Below are 18,347 nucleotides of genomic sequence, written 5' to 3'. Positions count from 1 at the left end.
GATTTAAACAAATCACACAGAGAGGACGAAATCAGATATTTAGTCCTTAGGCCTAAAGTCCAACAAACATAATTCTTTTAGAAAACTCACAAGATAAAATATATGCCACGCAGTTTCCTATTCTCTATTACAAAATCTACAATAGGGATTAATAGGAAGTGTTGCGTCAAGAAATCGTCGAGCGGTCCTGCGAGTGCCGTCACCTGCAAGTGGACCAAAGGGGTCAACAGAGAGAACCGGTGTGGTCCCGGCCTAGGGCTCTCCAATGCCAAAGTTAGATCTCCTGGCGCAAATAGATGAATAGTGATTATTCAGTATGAGTTTTGATGTCCCTTGATGGGGTTGCGTACCTTGCCTTTTATAGTAGCATATAGCGGTGTATGACGGTGTGGAGAGTCCCCGTTTGATGGCGATTGTGCCGTTGAGTGGATAGAGGCCCTGGGTAACGGGGCTCTATCCTAATTGGCCATCTCCCCGTGGGAGGGAGTGTCCTGGTGGCATCAGGATCCTTGGTGGATAGATACCCGCGTGTGGTGATAACGTCCTTGGTGCTTGAATCCGTCTGGATGACATGACCTCTAAGCGGCGGTCTAGAGTCCTGGTAGTGACATGAGTCTTAGCGATACGATCGGATCGTAGATGGGTGGCCCCCACCTCACGTGCCCACGATGTTGTGCCTGGGTGCAGGCCGCGCCTGGGTGAGGCTGCGCCTGGATGTGTGGCTGCGCCTAGGTGAGGCCGCGCCCAAGTGGTGGCCGCGCCTGAGTGAGGAGGCCGCGCCTGGGTGAGGAGGCCGCGCCCGAGTGGTGGCCGCGCCCCCGAGTGGTGCTGGGACCCCGGTTCGTTCCCCTTAGCTATGGAGCGGGTCGTCTGTGACACGTGGCGGTCGTTGATTGGCCCGGTGAATATTGGATGTATCATTTGCCCCCCACTCTCTTGGGATAGGATGTCCAAGAGAGTAGGTGTCTTTGCATAGTGAGGGGTCCGCTGCGAATAGACTTTCCTGTGGGGTTTGCCTGTAAATCCACTAATGAGGTAGGAGAGGTTGGGGGTTCAAACCTTACCTCCTACACTCTTTCTTTTTGTTTTTTGTAGGTATATGTTCCTTCCTCTCCCTTCTTCTTTCACTTCTCATTTCTCTTTCTTACTTTTTGTCTCCCCTTTTGCTCTCCTTTAATTCCCCCTTTTTGTCTTTTGTCTTCTCTTTGGTGCCCACCATGTGCTTGTTTTTGGGTCACCTCCACTAGTATCCATTTTGCTTGATTTTGGGTCCTTGTGTTGGGGTTGTGTTATCTTGGTGCCTTGGTTTGCTTGGAAGGCTTGAGTGGTGCTTGGCTTGAGTGCCTTGCCTCTTGTGACCTCTATCCCTTGATTGTGCCTCGTGGTGTGGCCACGTCTTTGCCGTGTGCCTGTCTTTCCGCGCGGTCACCTTTTGTTTGAGGTAAATCGGTCCCCTTTCTTCCTTTTGCTCTCTTTTTTTTTTTTTTTGTAAGGCGGTGCCTAGGTGAGGCCGCGCCTGCGAGTGTGGCCGCGGTGAGGCCGCTCCCTGCGGATGTAGCCGTGGTGAGGCCGCGCCTGCTGGTGTGGCCGCAGTGAGGCCGCGCCCTACGGGTGTAGCCGCGGTGAGGCCGCGCCTGCTGGTGAGGCCGCGCCTGTGGGCTGCGCCGCGGTGAGGCTGTGTCCTGCGGATGTGGCCCGGTGAGGCCACGCCTGCGGGTGTGGCCGAGCCTGTGGGTGTGGCTGCGCCTTGTGAGGGTGGCCGCCTGGCTGGCCGCGCCTGGGTGTGGCCCGCGCCTTGCCGATGATGCCACGCCTATGGTGGCCGTGGCGTGGGCGTGATGGACCCTCGCTCTTCTTCCCTGTTCTTCCTCTTGTATGTGATGGATCTGCTGTTTATATTTTGCAGGTGACATTCCTTTCATTTTTCTTGCCAGCTTCGGGGAGATTGCTTTCTCGAGTAAGTAGTTCGTTCCCCTATTGTTCTTCATGTCGTTCCCGGGTGACCTTGGCCCTGCTTCAATCGGGGTTGGATCTTCAGAGGAGCGTTCCCCCGGATCGCCTTCTTCTATGGGTACTCCCTCCTCTATACCCTCCCCTAGTGATACTGATGGAGGAGTGGGACCTTCTAGTGTCTCCGGTCCCCGTAGGGATCGTCAGCCCTCTGGGGCGGCATCCTCAGCCGCCGGTCCTGCTGATAGGTTAGGCCCTGTTGCTAGCATCTTGTCACCTTCTGACTTGGTTTCCCTCCGTGAGGAGTTCCATATTCCCGCCGAGGTCATGTTGCGTGCTCCAGGGCCTAGCGAGTATGCCTTCTCTCATCGTGCGGGGGAGATCTGTCTCTACCGTTCATTTTTCCTCCAGGGCCTTCGCCTTCCTATCCCTCGCTTCGTCGAGTTAGTGTTAGAGCATTGGCACCTCACCCCTGGGCAGGTGTTGCCCAACTCTTGGAGGGTGATCTTGGGTTTCTATGTCTTCTTCGCCCGCCTAGGGCGTGCCGCCACTGTTCCCCTTTTCTCCCACTTTTATCTGTTGAAGAAGGGGAACCATGGATGCTATCACTTTGCTCGCCGCGTACTCAAGGGGCCCTATGCCTCTGTGGAGCTTCTCACGGGGATCACTAGTCACGTGAAGTATTGGAGGGATCGCTTCTTTTTTGCCACGGTCCCCCGATGCCCATTACGGACTGTTAGGGAAGTTATTGACCTCAAGAGGGTCAATCAGGGGCTTGAGCTGAGTGATTTTGAGGGTGACTCCCTCAAGCTGTGCCTGGGTCGCGATCCGTTCCACGTCCAGGAGTTGGACTCGGAGGCCTTCCTGTCTCTCTAGAAGCTGAGTCCTGGTAAGAGCATTGTCTTTTGTACTTGATTGGCATGTTGGTATTTGAATGTATGTGTCATCTGATTGGTTGGTCGATCTATGCAGTGGATACGCGTCCGGACTTCAGTTTGCTCCGCGGCAATCTACTGAGGAAGGCCGCTTCTCGTGGTGGTCCATCTCGCGGAGTGACCGATGTTAGTGGTGCTTCGCGCTTTGTGGTTGTTGGAGCGAGCGGAAGGGTGGACCGAGACATGCCCGCTGACGAGCTCTCGGCGGGTCCTCCTTCCCCGTACTTCTCCTGGTGACGATGGCGTTCCAGGCTCTGTGCCTCTGCCTCCCTCTGTTGTTCCTTCTGGATCTTCTGTATTGCCCCTTTCCAAGGAGAAAGGTGTGAGTTCCTCTGGCAGTACTGCCACTGATCTTCCCGCGCTGGGTGAGTCCCTGGTGACCACCTTGGGAGTGCCGGAGGGCTCGCCCTTGGCCGAAGCCGGCGTGTCGCGGGAGTGGGTGGATAGGGGCAGGCTCCCTACCGCGAGGATGGCCTTGCAGAGGCTTAGCGATGCTTGTCTGGCTCAGACCCTCTACCATGACATGGCTTCGGTGAGTTATTCCTTTTCTGTCTCATCATGTCCATTGCTCCATTTATTTTTACATTATTTTATCGTTTGCCATGTTGATTGTAGGTCCATCATCGTATTGCTGAGGCGGTGCTTCGACTGGAGGGTCACGCTTCTCGTGAGGTGCAGATACCATGCACCATGCGTGACGTGGAGAGGGAGCTCCAGGGTCAGGTCGATGCCCGTGAGAGGGCCGAGGCTGACGCGCAGAGGATGTCGGGGGAGCTCGTTGTGGCGTCCGGGAAGCTCCTAGAGGTGTCTGAGGAGCTGCGTGTGACCTCTGCTGGTGCGGCCTAGAGCTCGGCTAGGGTTCTTGCTTTGGAGGAGGAGCTTCATTCATTGAGGGGAAGGCATGAGGTGGAGCTGGCATCTGCAGGTGAGCGAACTATGGCTGAGTTCCAGGCATCCTCTGCGTTCTCGACTCTGTATCAAGCGCAGCTTCAGCCCGCCTATGAGGGAGGGGTCCGGGACTTAGCCGCTTATGTCCTGGAGGTGACCCCTGACTATGACTTCTCTGTCTTGGGGTTTTCTGAGTTTGCTGCGGTGCTTTCGGGTGTAGCTGTGGTGGAGAGCGCTCCGGTGTCAGAGGTGGAGGTTGCCCTGCCTGAGGGGGGGTGCTCTGCGCGTCCTCCCGAGGCGGACATGATGTCTCCACTGGGTCTGAGGTGACCCACCACTCGTGATCCCTTGACCTTACGGTCGTCCCGATCCTGTAGACGTCTCAACCTTTTTCCTTTTTTTTTTGAACTTGAGTTGTAACTACTATGACTTTTGTATGTGATCGCTTTTGCTTTTCTTTGATTGCCTTGTCTCTTGGTGATTATTTGCGTGTTGATGCTCTCTGACCCTTGATAGTTAACGCCTTAGGCGTAGAGCCTCAATGGTGGCATGGCGCCTTAGGCATGAAGCCTCAGTGTTGGCATGTTGCCTTAGGCTTGAAGCCTCGGTGTTGGCATGTCGCCTTAGGCATGAAGCCTCAATGTTGGCATGTTGCCTTAGGCACGAAGCCTCAGTGTTGGCATATCGCCTTAGGCACGAAGCCTCGATGTTGGCATATCGCTTTAGGCCAGAAGCCTCAGTGTTGGCATATCGCCTTAGGCACGAAGCCTCAGTGTTGGCATGTTGCCTTAGGCACGAAGCCTCAGTGTTGGCATATCGCCTTAGGCACGAAGCCTCGATGTTGGCATATCACCTTAGGCACGAAGCCTTAGTGTTGGCATATCGCCTTAGGCATGAAGCCTCAGTGTTGGCATATCGCCTTAGGCCTGAAGCCTCAATGTTGGCATGTTGCCTTAGGCACGAAGCCTCAGTGTTGGCATATCGTCTTAGGCACGAAGCCTCGATTATTGGCATGTCGCCTTAGGCACGAAGCCTCAGTGTTGGCATATCGCCTTAGGCACGAAGCCTCAGTGTTGGCATATCGCCTTAGGCACGAAGCCTCAGTGTTGGCATATCGCCTTAGGCATGAAGCCTCAGTGTTGGCATATCGCCTTAGGCATGAAGCCTCAATGTTGGCATGTTGCCTTAGGCACGAAGCCTCAGTGTTGGCATATCGCCTTAGGTACGAAGCCTCGATGTTGGCATATCGCCTTAGGCACGAAGCCTCAGTGTTGGCATCTCGCCTTAGGCATGAAGCCTCGATGTTGGCATGTTCCAGGTACGGTCTACCTTCTTGCCCCCTGGAGTCTTCAAGCGGTAAGTCCCTGGGCGTATCTGCTTTGAGACTATGTAGGGTCCTTCCCGCTGGGTGACGACTTCCCGCTCTGTGGTCGCGATGCACTTGCCCTCCGTAGTACTAAATCTCCCTGGTGGAATAGCCTTTCCTTGACCCTGGCGTTATAGTACCTGGCAGTACGTTGCTAGTAGGCGACGTTCCTTAGTAGTGCTCTTTCGCGGACCTCATCTATAAAGTCTAGGTTTGCCTGCAGTCCGTCGACATAGGTGCGTTCATTGAAGTGCAGAACCCTATGGGACATAGCGCAGACCTCTACCGGCGCCAATGCTTGTGCCATAGCCTATGCTAGGCGGAATGGGCTCTCTCCTGTGGACGTCCGTATCGTAGTTCGGTATGCCCACAGGGACGCTTGCAGCTCTTCTACCCACTTGCCTTTGGCTCCTTCTAGCCTTTTCTTGACTCCTTCTAGTAGCGTTCAGGTGACCTCCACCCGACCATTGGCTCGTGGGTATGCTACCGACACAGCCGATAGTCGATGTTGTAGCCGTGATGAAATGCTTGGAATTTAGGGTTGTTGAATTGTTTTCCATTGTCCGAGACGAGGATCCGTGGTACCCGAACTGTAGATGACGCGTCGCGACGAACTTCTCCATCTCTCGTCTCTGTTATCTTGGCCAAGGGTTTAGCTTCAACCCACTTGGTGAAGTAGTCGATCGCGACGACCGGTACTTTCTGCTTTCCTGGTGCTGCGGTGAAGTTGCCTAAGATGTCTAGTCCCCACATGGCAAAAGGTATGGGGTTGAGGATTGATGTCGGCTTGGTGGCGGGTAGATGGTACTGGGGCGAACAACCGACATTGCTCGCACTTCTTGGCATATTGGATGGCCTCCTCTTACATTCGTGGCCGATAGTCCCCGCGGAGGATTTTGTAGGCTAGGGCTCGTCCCCCATGTGGCTTCCACATATCCCCTCATGGACTTCGGCTAGGGCGTACTCGCCCCCTTGGGTCCTAGGCACCGGAGTAGTGGTGCTGTTGCCCCGCTGTACGAGACCCGTCTAGGACGGTGTACTTTGCAGCTCTCATCCCGATCTTCCTTGCTTCGGCCTTGCCTTCCGGTAAGACATCGTTCGGAGGTAGTTGAGTAGAGGGTCCATCCAGCTAGGTCCCTCCGTGATCTCGTTAACCTGCTTTTCCTTATACGTTGGCTCATGCAGGATCTCAACATAGACTGCGCTAGCCAAATTTTGGAGTTCCTCATTAGCGAGCCTGGATAGGGCGTCAGCGGTGGTGTTCTCCTCCCTGGGAACTCGAACCATCTCAAACTTCTCGAAACCCTCGATCAATGCTTGAGCGCGTGCTAGGTATGATGCCATCCTCTCATCTTTTGCCTCATACTCTCCATTCACCTGATTCACCATGAGCTGGGAGTCGCTCCGGGTGGATAGGTGTGTGACTTGGATGGCTTTGGCCACCCGGAGTCTAGCTAGTAATGCCTCGTACTGTGCTTCATTATTGGATGCTTGGAAGGTGAACCGGAGAGCATATTGGATACGAAATCCCTCGGGGCTGGTTAATATGAGCCCAGCGCCGCTTCCTGCCGCATTGCTCGACCCGTCCACGAACATGTCCCATGATCCGTGATCCTTCTCTTCGGGCTCCCCTGTTTGTGACTCGATCTCAGACTGGGTACACTCTGCAATGAAATCTGCAAGAGCCTGGCCTTTGATGGCTGTCCTTGGTTGGAACCTGATGTCATGCTCACTTCACTCCACCGCCCATGCTATCAATCGTCCGGAGACGTCCGGCTTGTGCAATATCTTCTTCAAGGGGAGGTCTGTGAGGACTGTGATGGTATGGGCTTGGAAGTATGGTCGTAGCTTCCTGGCTGCCATTACCAATGCATTGGCTACCTTCTCGATCCTAGTGTACCTGGTCTCTGCATCGATCAGGACATGGCTGACGTAGTAGATGGGCCTCTGGACTTTGTCTTCTTCCTTCAGCAGTACTGCGCTGACCGCGACAGGGGTGGCGGCCAGGTAGAGCTGCAACTCTTCGTTAGGTTCCGGTCGCCCAAGCAGTGGTAGGCTCTCTAGGTACTCCTTCAATTCTCCGAACGCCTTCTGGCACTCTTCCGTCCATGTGAAATCTTTAGGGCTTCGGAGGTTCTTCAATGTTTTGAAGAATGGTAAGCACTTATCACCTGATCGTGACACGAACCTGGAAAGGGCGGCGACCCTTCCATTCAACCTCTGCACTTCCCTGACCGTTCGAGGAGGTGCCATCTCTTGGATGGCCTTGATCTTGGATGGGTTGGCTTCTATTCCACGGACTGAGACCATGAACCCCAGGAATTTTCCTGACGTTACACCAAAGGCGCACTTTACAGGGTTTAGCTTCATCTGGTTCCTCCTCAGTACTGTGAATGCTTCCTCTAGGTCGGTCAGGTGTTGGTTGGTGTGGACGCTTTTCACGAGCATGTCATCCACATATACCTCCATGTTGCGCCCGATCTGCTCCTCGAACATCTTATTGACCATTCTCTGGTAGGTGGCCCCTGCATTCTTTAACCCGAACGGCATGACGTTGTAGCAGTAGTTCTCTTTGTCCGTCCGGAATGCGGTGTAAGACTCATCATCCTCATACATGAGGATCGGGTTGTATCCGGAGTAGGCGTCCATGAAACTCAGCATCTCATGGCCGGCGGTGGCATCGATCAGTAGGTCGATCCGGGGCAGTGGGTACTCATCTTTTGGGCATGCCTTGTTCAAGTCGGTGTAGTCGACACACATCCTCCACTTCCCACTTGGCTTTGGTACCATGACCACGTTGGCGAGCCAGGTTGGGAACTTCTCCTTTCTGATGAACCCTGATCGGCTTAACTTCTCGACCTCCTCCTTGATTACTGCTTGTCGGTCGAGGGCGAAGTTACGCCGCTTCTGTTGAATGGGTTTCCTGGTTGGGTCGACATGTAGTCGGTGTTCCGCTATGGAACATGGTATTCCTGGCATGTCGGAGGTCGACCATGCGTAGACATCCATGTTCGCTTGGAGGAGGTGTCCAAGCCCTTCTTTCTGTTCCTTGCTTAGCAGCGAGCCAACCTGAACGACCTTGGAGGGGTCATCCTGGCTGAGGGGCCATGGGATGAGGTCTTCCACCGGCCTTCCCCTTCTCTCTCGTCGCCATCATCTCTCGGTCACCGATCATGCTCTCTAGGCAGAGTGCCATTCCACTGGTGTTGCCATTATTCTTTTTCATGAAGGTGGCGTAGCACTCCCTTGCTTTCTTCTCGATCTCCTCGGACTTCGCCTACCCCATTCTCGGTGGGGAACTTCATCTTCAGGTGAAGTGGTGATATGACTCCTCTAAGGGCTGTCAGTGATGGTTGCCCTAAGAGGCCGTTGAAGGACACCACGGACTTGACTACCATGAAAGTTACCATGATGGTTACTTGTTGAGGGTGTACCCCGAAGGTGACGGGTAGCTCTATGGTACCTCTGATGGAGGCGGCGGCACCTGAGAATCCATGGAGATAAGTGGGCTCTGGTTTGAGCTGGTCGTCCCCGAACCCGAACTCGTCCGATAGGCATCCAAGGAGAGTACGTCAACAGACGCCCGTGTCTCATCGCACTCGTGCATGTCGATTGGCTACCTCCACCTGTACTACCAAGGCATCTTCATGTGGGAAGTTTAGTCCTTCCAGTGTCTTCATCCGAGAAGGAGATCACCGCCTCGTCTTGGCTATCTTGTCTGGGCTTCTCTCGCAACTCCCACGAACCTGGCATGAGCTTTAGCTTTTCGGTGGACTCTTGCCCTGGTCCTCCAAGTATGGTGAGGATAGGAGGTCCCTTGGTGCCACTAGGTTCTGTGGCATCTCTCCGCTCTTCGGGGCGGTCTCTCTCTCGATCTGTTCTTCTTTCTTCTCGTCTAGGTTCCACTCTCTCCGTCGCGACCTCTATCTCCTTGGCCTGAGCGGTTGTCACGTCTCCCCTTCACATACTTGTTCAAGCTTCCTGCTCTTACCAGTTGTTCTATCTCTCTCTTCAATTGATAGCACTCCTCTGTGTCGTGCCCATTCTCTTTGTGGAAGAGACAATATTTGTTAGGGTTTCGCTTCTCTGGCGCTGCTAGCATGGGTCGTGGCCAATGGAGTAGGTCACGGTCCTAGATCTGCATGGGTATCTGGGACCTGGTGGTGTTCAGTGGTGTGAACTCAGGGGTGCTTGCCCTCTCACTTCTCTCTGGGCGGCGATCTGTCCTCCTAGATGGGCGGTCGCTCTTCTCTTGTCGGCGCTCTGTCCTAGACCTCTTACCCTCTTTGCGGTCATCAGGTGCTGACCTCTTGTTGTCCTGTGGCTTGGCCTCGATTATTTTTATTCTAGCTTGTAGCACCTCGGCCATATTTGCAAACTCGTTGCACCGCTCCAGGAGCTCTTTCATAGTCCTGGTCTCATGACGTACCAGGTCCTTGATCAAGTCCAGGTCCCTAATACCTCCTGCTAGGGCTGCATGCTGTGTCTGGTCATCCAAGTCTCGAACCTCCAGGGACTCCTTGGTGAACCTGGTAACGTATTCCCTGAGAGATTCCCCAGGGTTCTGTACCACGTTTAGTAGATTGAAGGTGGTCTTCTTCTGGTTGACGCTGCTTTGGAAACAGGTGACGAACTGTTCGCATAGCTCTGCGAACGAGCATATAGATCTCGGTCGTAGCCTGGAGAACCATGATGTGGCTGCTCCCTTGAGGGATGCAGGGAATGCCCGACAGGATACCACGTCCGACCCCCCATACAGCGTCATCATGCCATTAAAGTAGTTGATGTGGTCATTAGGGTCAGTGGTACCACTGTAGAGTTCAAAGGTGGGTAGTCGAAACCTGGAAGGTAGTGTGGCTGACATGATCTCTGCCGAGAAGGGGTGTTGTCCAGGTATGGAATGTGTCTCGCCTTTGGTCTGCTTCTTCAACCCTTCCAGCTTCTCATCCAGGTCGCGGAGTCTTTGATCGAGCTCCTCGTCCCGTGTCTGCCCCCCACGCCTAGCTGGACGTTCGCTGTGACCCCGTTCACACTCTCTCCTGGATGTCCCCTCCCGCCTTGAGTGTTGGCGGGATGGTGAATGGTCATGCTGTGATGAACCCTGTCGTGAAGGTGAGAGGCTTTCTTCTCTGCAGTCCGGCTTCGTCGTGGTATGTGACCTTCTTCCGTCGTCCGTCGAACACGACCTCCGGACCGATCTCTGCGGGCTAGACACCCTCGCCCGGGTGTTGGCGTCCTCCCACGTTCGCCGACGTGGCGAGAGGTCTCTTGTTCTCCTGGGATGCTGGGAAGGCTCCCGCTGCGGAGTGGGGGTTTCTATCGCGCAAGTCTCTCGATCTCGCGCCCGGGAGATGATCTCCTAGGGTTTGGCTCTTGTTGAGGTATGGACTCCACCCTTGCCGATGGTGAAGTCCTCCGACGGTGAGATGTCGCACGCCGCGTCGTATATTCTCGAAAGAGTCGTTGTTCATCGAGGATCTGCCGTTGCAAGTCGTTGATCTGACCCACAATGGCTGGAGCATTGGGGTCAGGTGTCACCTCCACCACCACATCGTCGGCCTCGTCATTGTTGGGCTCGGCGATCACGAACTGGTCATTAAGGGGGATCATGGTCCTGGTTGTTGGCTCTGCGGCGAGAGCACTCTGGGGGTGGTGATCCATTCCTTGCTCCGTTGTTGGTGGTGGTAGTCTTCCTTCATGCCATTTAATGAGTATGGAAGCGAGCTAGTAGCTGTAATGGCTAGCGTCGTTCCCACAGACGGCGCCAATCTGTTGCGTCAAGAAATTGTCGAGTGGTCCTGCGAGTGCCGTCACCTGCAAGTGGACCAAAGGGGTCAACAGAGAGAACCGGTGTGGTCCCGGCCTAGGGCTCTCTGATGCCAAAGTTAGATCTCCTGGCGCAAATAGATGAATAGTGATTATTCAGTATGAGTTTTGATGTCCCTTGATGGGGTTGCGTACCTTACCTTTTATAGTAGCATATGGTGGTGTGGAGAGTCCCCGTTTGATGGCGATTGTGCCATTGAGTGGATAGAGGCCCTGGGTAACGGGGCTCTATCCTGATTGGCCATCTCCCCGTGGGAGGGAGTGTCCTGGTGGCATCAGGATCCTTGGTGGATAGATACCTGCGTGTGGTGATAACGTCCTTGGTGCTTGAATTCGTCTGGATGACGTGACCTCTAAGCGGCGGTCTAGAGTCCTGGTAGTGACATGAGTCTTAGCGATACGATCGGATCGTAGATGGGTGGCCCCCACCTCACGTGCCCACGATGTTGTGCCTGGGTGCAGGCCGCGCCTGGGTGAGGCTGCGCCTGGATGTGTGGTTGCGCCTAGGTGAGGCCGGGCCCAAGTGGTGGCCGCGCTTGAGTGAGGAGGCCGGGGTGAGGCCGCACCTGGGTGAGGAGGCCGCGCCTGGGTGAGGAGGCCGTGCCTGGGTGAGGCCGCGCCCTGGTGAGGAGGCCGCGCCTGGGTGAGGAGGCCGCGCCCTGGTGAGGAGGCCGCGCCTGGGTGAGGAGGCCGCGCCTGGGTGAGGTCGCGCCCTGGTGAGGAGGCCACGCCTGGGTGAGGACGCGCCTGGTGAGGAGGACGCGCCTGGGTGAGGAGGCCGGGCGGCTTGGGTGAGGCCGCTCCCTGGTGAGGAGGCCGCTCCTGGGTGAGGAGGCCGCGCCTGGGTGAGGCCGCGCCCTGGTGAGGAGGCCACGCCCTGATGCGGGGCCGCGCCCGAGTGGTGGCCGTGCCCCCGAGTGGTGCTGGGACCCCGGTTCGTTCCCCTTAGCTATGGAGCGGGTCGTCTGTGACACGTGGCGGTCGTTGATTGGCCCGGTGAATATTGGATGTATCAGGAAGAAAATATGATAATTTGCTTTAGTATTTAACACACCCACTAGGACTCTCCATAGGAATCGTCAAAATTTAGGATTGATTTTCAAATGCCACGAAAATTCCATAGTTTTCAAGAAGTAACATTCACATCCATACCATATTGAATCTTAAGTAACCATTAAGCAGCAATGGTGAGAAGACCCTTAAGGAGTTTACTTTACTTCTATGGGTACTAGACCCTAATCTAGGTGATGACTCTAACTCTTCCTTCACCTATCCACCTCTCTTGGCGAGAGGATTGCAAAGTTGAGGCAAAGTAGTAACCCCCTGTCATGCAGTTCTTACAGTGGTGACTCCGCTAGAGATTGTTTCACTTTTGATTTGTTTGGTATATATGTTCTATTGGGTAAGTATCATGTTTTCTATCACTTGTATCATTTTATCATCCTTGTGAGCTGTTGTACATTGGTGGTTAGAATAATGAAACTTAGGGACTTAGCCATCCCAAGTAGAACGTAGAACGTAAGTATAGCATGCTTCACATTGTCACGTTGAAGTGAAACCTCCAACTTTGACAAAAATTCATAAATCATAATAAGTACGTGTATTATTATTATTGTCATAAGGATTTGTTATCTTTCTATACATCACAAGACATGTATTTTGCCACATAGACAAATATTGTATCCATTCCAACTGTTGGATCGGGAGGACATAGTATAGATTAGTCACAAGTTTGAATTCAGTCAAATACTCCCTTGTATTAGAGCATGCATCCCGGATACGTTCATGCATGTGTACCAACTACCAATATCATGCACTCTCCCAACTCTAAGTGAGAAAAAAGTTGTAGAAGTGAATGGTTCATATTTGTCTTCTGATTTTCAGAATCATTGCAATATTTTGTTAAATGAATAAATAAATAATTAATGGGAGAAAGAACGCCATCCAGCCGCACAGCACTCGCTGCCCCTTGCACCAAGACATAGGGGCGCGTGTAATGACCGTAAGGCCATATACGGGCTAGTCAAGGTATATACATGCCATGAACATGCTAATTGGGCCATTAACTGTATGGTAGATCTATAAAGGGACTGATTGGGCTATAAATAGTCAGTTTACCAGTCTCGTTGGAAACTCTCCGTTATTGCCAATTATTTTGGACCCTCTGTGGCCTGGGGTTGAGCGGCCATCGTGTTGTGCTCAACTCACAGGCCGATACATTGGATTTTATGCCGATCCAATGGTTGGTAGACAAGGTCCTCAATTTTTGAATTTTGAACGGCAATTTTGAATTTTGAATTTTGAATTGAGCTCGTCTACCTACCATTGAATTGACATGAAATCCACGTAACGACCAGTGAATTGAGCGTAGCATAATGGCCGCTCAACCTCAGGCCACTGAGGATCCAAATCCTAGTGTCAAAGGTCGATTCTAACTAATCCATCCTAATCAATCGATCTGGTGTTTTGACTTTAACCAATCGGTTCCGATGGAGAGATTTTGAGTTTTGACACCCATAGTCAGGTCCACCCTCTATAATCAACACACAACTTCACAATGGATAATCTTGACCTTATCCATATTCTCATTACACACGCATGGTGCATTCCCCTTTCATAAGATATTGACATTTGGCTCTGTTTGGTTGCGAGAGGAATTAAAAGGAAAGGAAGTTGAAAATTTCAGACCTGATAAAAAAACAGAGAAAAAGAACGTTAACCGGTTGCGTGGTTAGAGTGGTTCTTGTGCCTAAACATAAATCAATGTCTTTGTGCACAAAAAGATCGTTCAACCTCCAGTGAAATCGAAAACCGCATCCAAACCAATGCCTTTGCACGCATTTTCATTGGCTATCACATTGGTGCCTGGGCTACACGGCCGGTTAGCATTCTCGTGCCCAAAAAAAGAAAAACTTTGTAATTACTGTCCCACATGTTTATTAAATTTCAGGGCAAGAGATCTCTACTTGGTCACATGGTCTCTACACAAGCGTCTGGGCCAATGGGTGAGCATACATATAGGTATCTATCCAGGGGACAGAGGCGTCATCTCACGATGTCTTGTGAGAGGGCACAAAAAACACCACCAAGTATAGATCTTTTCCTTAAATTTCACTTTATTTTGCATCCACATTCTTTTAATTTAAAAAGTAAAATAAAAATCACATCTAAAAAATATTAGGGAAAAAGTTCTCTGTCCGGGAGTGTGGCCTATGCCAGCACTCCCATGAGTCTATCTCTTTCCTCTCCATGTAAAAAGACACATCTGCCCCCTTATTTTAAGGAGGAGAGAGATAGACACATGGGAGTGTTGGCGTAGGTCACACTCCCGTACAAAAAACTGCTTCCCAAAATATTATTACTAAATATTATAAGAAATTTAAATAATGAAGAAACAGGTGCATATCCAATAGTGTGGCTCCTATGCCCAGACACAGGCCCCCACATCCATCATTTTGCACAGAATTATCATCCATTTATGTGTACTTTAGTTCCAATATACTGAAAATGAAAAACAACAAAAAAAGAATATGATTTTGTAATTTTTTATCTTTGATTTTGTTGCATCAGGAAATCACCTGGTGGTCCCTTCGAGTGCCGCAACTTGCAAAAGGACCTTGGTGACAAGAGAGAACCGGTGTGGTTCCGGCCTAAGACTCTCCGATGCCTAAGTTAGATCTCTCTGAGTAAACAGATGAATAGTCAGAATTCAAGATGAGTTAATGGGGTAGAGTACCTTGGAATTTATAGTGGAGTGAAGCAGTGTGGAGAGTCCCAGTTGGTAACAGGTAGTCTTCGTAGTAGATAGACGTTCCTAGTTGGTAGGATTCATCTCTTGGTTGGTTGCTCTCCCATGGGAAGTAGAGTCCCAGTAGGGAAGATGTTCTCGGTAGATAGACATGCATGCACCCTTCTATACTGGATAAGGTCCTTGGTGCATGAGTCTGTTTGGAATTGTGCCTCTGGTAGGTAGTACCTTCAACTGATGAGGTGATGTATATCTCGTCGGTGATGTTAGTAGCTTATGTGTAGTACTTGGTCTTGGACCTGCCAGAACACATGGCGGCCCATGATTGGCCAGTATAATTTTGGTTTATTAGATTTAAATAGCTTTTGAAAATAAAAATAGAGGACAAGCAACCTTGTATCAGGTACATCTTTGTATTAACCATAGTGGTGAACCAAGAAGTTGTAACATTCTGTTGATCATCCTGTTCTTTTTTATTTCTAAAAAATTCTTTAAGTTTGGGATGAAAATGAATTTTCAATATAATGTAAGTATGACTTACCATTCTGCCATTTTACTACTTTTTTTTCCAAAAAAAAAGGAAAATTTACAAAACACCCCGTGAAAATGGGTCGAAACTCGGATCACCCCCTAAAATTTGAAAATACTCAGATCACCCCCTGCATTAGAGCCCTATACTCAACTTAGACCCTACCGTTAGTTAATTGATGAAGTCAGCTAGTTAAATTTTTTGAAAACCCTAAACTACCCTTGAGAAGAATATAATTACTATTATACCCTTAAATCTTAAAACCCAACATGTAGTCTTTTTTTTTTCTTCTTAATGGGTCTAAGGAATCGGAGAGGGAATATTCCCTCTCCTTCTTCCCCAAATTGCTAAACCTAATGGAGTTCGAGTCATCGACAGAGTGGTTGACGACCACCTCTGTGTTTTTCTTGCAACCGGAACAGTACTCGAAGAGTTTCTAAAAGTTCGTTTTAGGGGTTGGGTTCGATTCCACTAACCGAGAACCCCAAACAGAAAGAGAGATTTCGAGGGAGAGATTTCAGAAGAAAAAAAATCAGGGAAAGAGAGTGAGAAAAATCAGAGAAGGTGAGAAATCTTAGTATTTTCAAATTGATCAACGACCCATTAAGAATCTCAAAACCAAATTGGTCGACGACCCATTAAGTATTTTCAAATCTTAAAACCCAACATGTAGTATTTTCAAATTGGTCGATTTAGGGCTAGAGAGAGTCGCTGGCAGAGTGGTTGACGACCATCTCTATGTTTTTCTTGCAATCGGAACAATACTCGAAGAGTTTCTAAAAGTTTGCTTTAGGGGTTGGGTTCGATTCCACTAAAAGTACTCGAAGAGCTTCTCTCTTTTGCAAACGAAGATATTTCTTACAGCAATGTGTTGCCTTATTTGACGTCTTATCAGTTTCTTCTCTTCCAGTGCATATATCCGAAAACAAACAAAAATCTACAGCCGAGAAGAAGAAGGGGTGGCAGACGCAGCAGTTAGGGTAGGGGTGAAGCTGTGAAGGGCGAAGGTTTGGACCTGCAATCACCCCTGGCCACCCGATGGCCGCCACCATGAACGGAGACGGAGACCCAAGCCCTGGGAGTTTTTTTTCCCCAGAATCATTCTCTGCTGTGAGATTTTGCACCATAACCAAGCTTGAAACTGTATTCACCGTCAGGTTAGGGTTGCAGGAGTTGAATGTCCCTTTTCACATATTAATTGAGTTGATTGATGGTTGCATTCAAGAGAGCTTGAAATTTCGACAATTGTCTCAAAATCTCAGATCCAACTGTGCCTTGCTGAAGGAGTTTTATGCGATTGGAATTCTTCTCCTTCCGCTGGCTTTGTTCCTGGCTGAAGGTTGAAGACAATCTTCATGGCTTTTTCCCGTTGAGCATCGGGGCAGGGGTATCACCGTCGGGCGGCGGTTAGGGTTCGAAGAAACACAAGATGAGAAAAATAGAAAAGGGTAGTATTGTAAATTTAATTCTAATGATTTATTATAAGGGTAAATTAGTCCTTTTACACCAATAACTAACAGCAGGCTAACACCGTTAGTGTAGAGGGGGTGATCCGAGTTTCACCCATTTTCAGGGGGTGTTTCATAAATTTCCCAAAAAAAAAAATATTGAGTTTCACTTTCCTTCATTTCCTTTTACTTTTATTTTTTTTGATGAAATAAAATGCCTGAATTAAAACATTTTAGGAGTAACAAATGACATACATGATGATGAAATATGTTCAGTCCTAGCATAGTTGGCCAGATTATGAGTTGGCTGTATTAAATGTCTGGGTTGTTTAAGAATATTTACAGACAAAGAAATTCACGAAGCTTTTAACATCTAACAAAAAGTGATAGAGTACCCATGGCCAAGGGTATTCTTCTTGGCATGTAGTCCAATTCTTGATCTCCTCCGAGTTCGTCCAGATTGTCACTTTCTTATAGTCCAATAATAGAAGTGTTTTTTGGAGCCCTGCTTTGAGTCCCTTGACCTCGATTTCCTATGCTATTCCTGCATTTCCATAGTCCATAGATGATGCATATAGCACATGAAAGGGAGGAGGAAACATAACTACACAAGTACATTTTTTATTTCAACCCCCTCCCCTTTTTTGCTGTTTAATTTTCGACGAATACTCTAATTTTGACCCTGGAAAAAACATTAAAACTAGGAACCATTTTGTGTTTGGTCCTTGTATAATCTGTTGAGTTATTGGATTGATTCATCAAAGATACTAAAAGTAGAGGGTGAAAACAAAGGCCTTGTTTAACATAACCTTGGCCTAAAAAGTCAATAAAACAATAATGATCCAGGGGTCCTTAAATGCGAAGTATTGTGAATTTGAGCGCATCAACAATTGATGTCACTCTAACTGTATATCGATTTATTGGATTCACAAATACGACCAGTCGAAAGAGATGCACGAAATGGAATCCACTGCCTTATGAGAGACTATCGAAGAGAGGGAATGTGGGAATGTTTGTAGTTGATTGGACACAAATCCGGATCTAGTAGTATTTTCATAAATTGTTTACGAAGCTTTTCAAAATTGCATATTATTTGATAATATTTTTTGTGAGAAAGAACGCTACTTGGTCGCATGTAGCGTGCAACCCCTGTGCTTAAACACAAGGCCACGCAAAATGACCACCATATTCCCATGGAAATGTAAAAATATCTGAGGGCATGATGATCATTTCACACGGTCGATCCTATGTCAGCCAGTTAAATAAATTTAAATTCCTAAACTACCCTTGATCAATGTTGAAGATGAAGGAAGGGTAGTATTGTAAATTTAATCCTAATATTTTAGTACAAGGGTATAATAGTCCTTTCACACCAATAACTAATAGCAGGCTAACACCGGTACCGTAGAGGGTGTGATTTGAGTTTTTTCAAAAATCAGGGGGTGATATGTAATTTACCCCAAAAAAAAAAAAAAATTATAGACTAGAGAGTAACTCGGATTGAAGGCTAGGGCTTGTTCTTTTCCCTGTTCTCTCACGCTTAAGAGAGGGGAAGATCCTTTCGGCGAAAAGCTGAAAACCAGCTCTCAAATGCGATAGCGAACCCTCCGCGCGGGCGGCGGGCTAAGTTACGGCTCTTAGGAGAGAACTCTCCACA

Source organism: Telopea speciosissima, chromosome 8, assembly GCF_018873765.1.
Source record: "Telopea speciosissima isolate NSW1024214 ecotype Mountain lineage chromosome 8, Tspe_v1, whole genome shotgun sequence".
Lineage (NCBI taxonomy): Eukaryota > Viridiplantae > Streptophyta > Magnoliopsida > Proteales > Proteaceae > Telopea > Telopea speciosissima.
Note: the sequence above shows the minus strand (reverse complement) of the source record.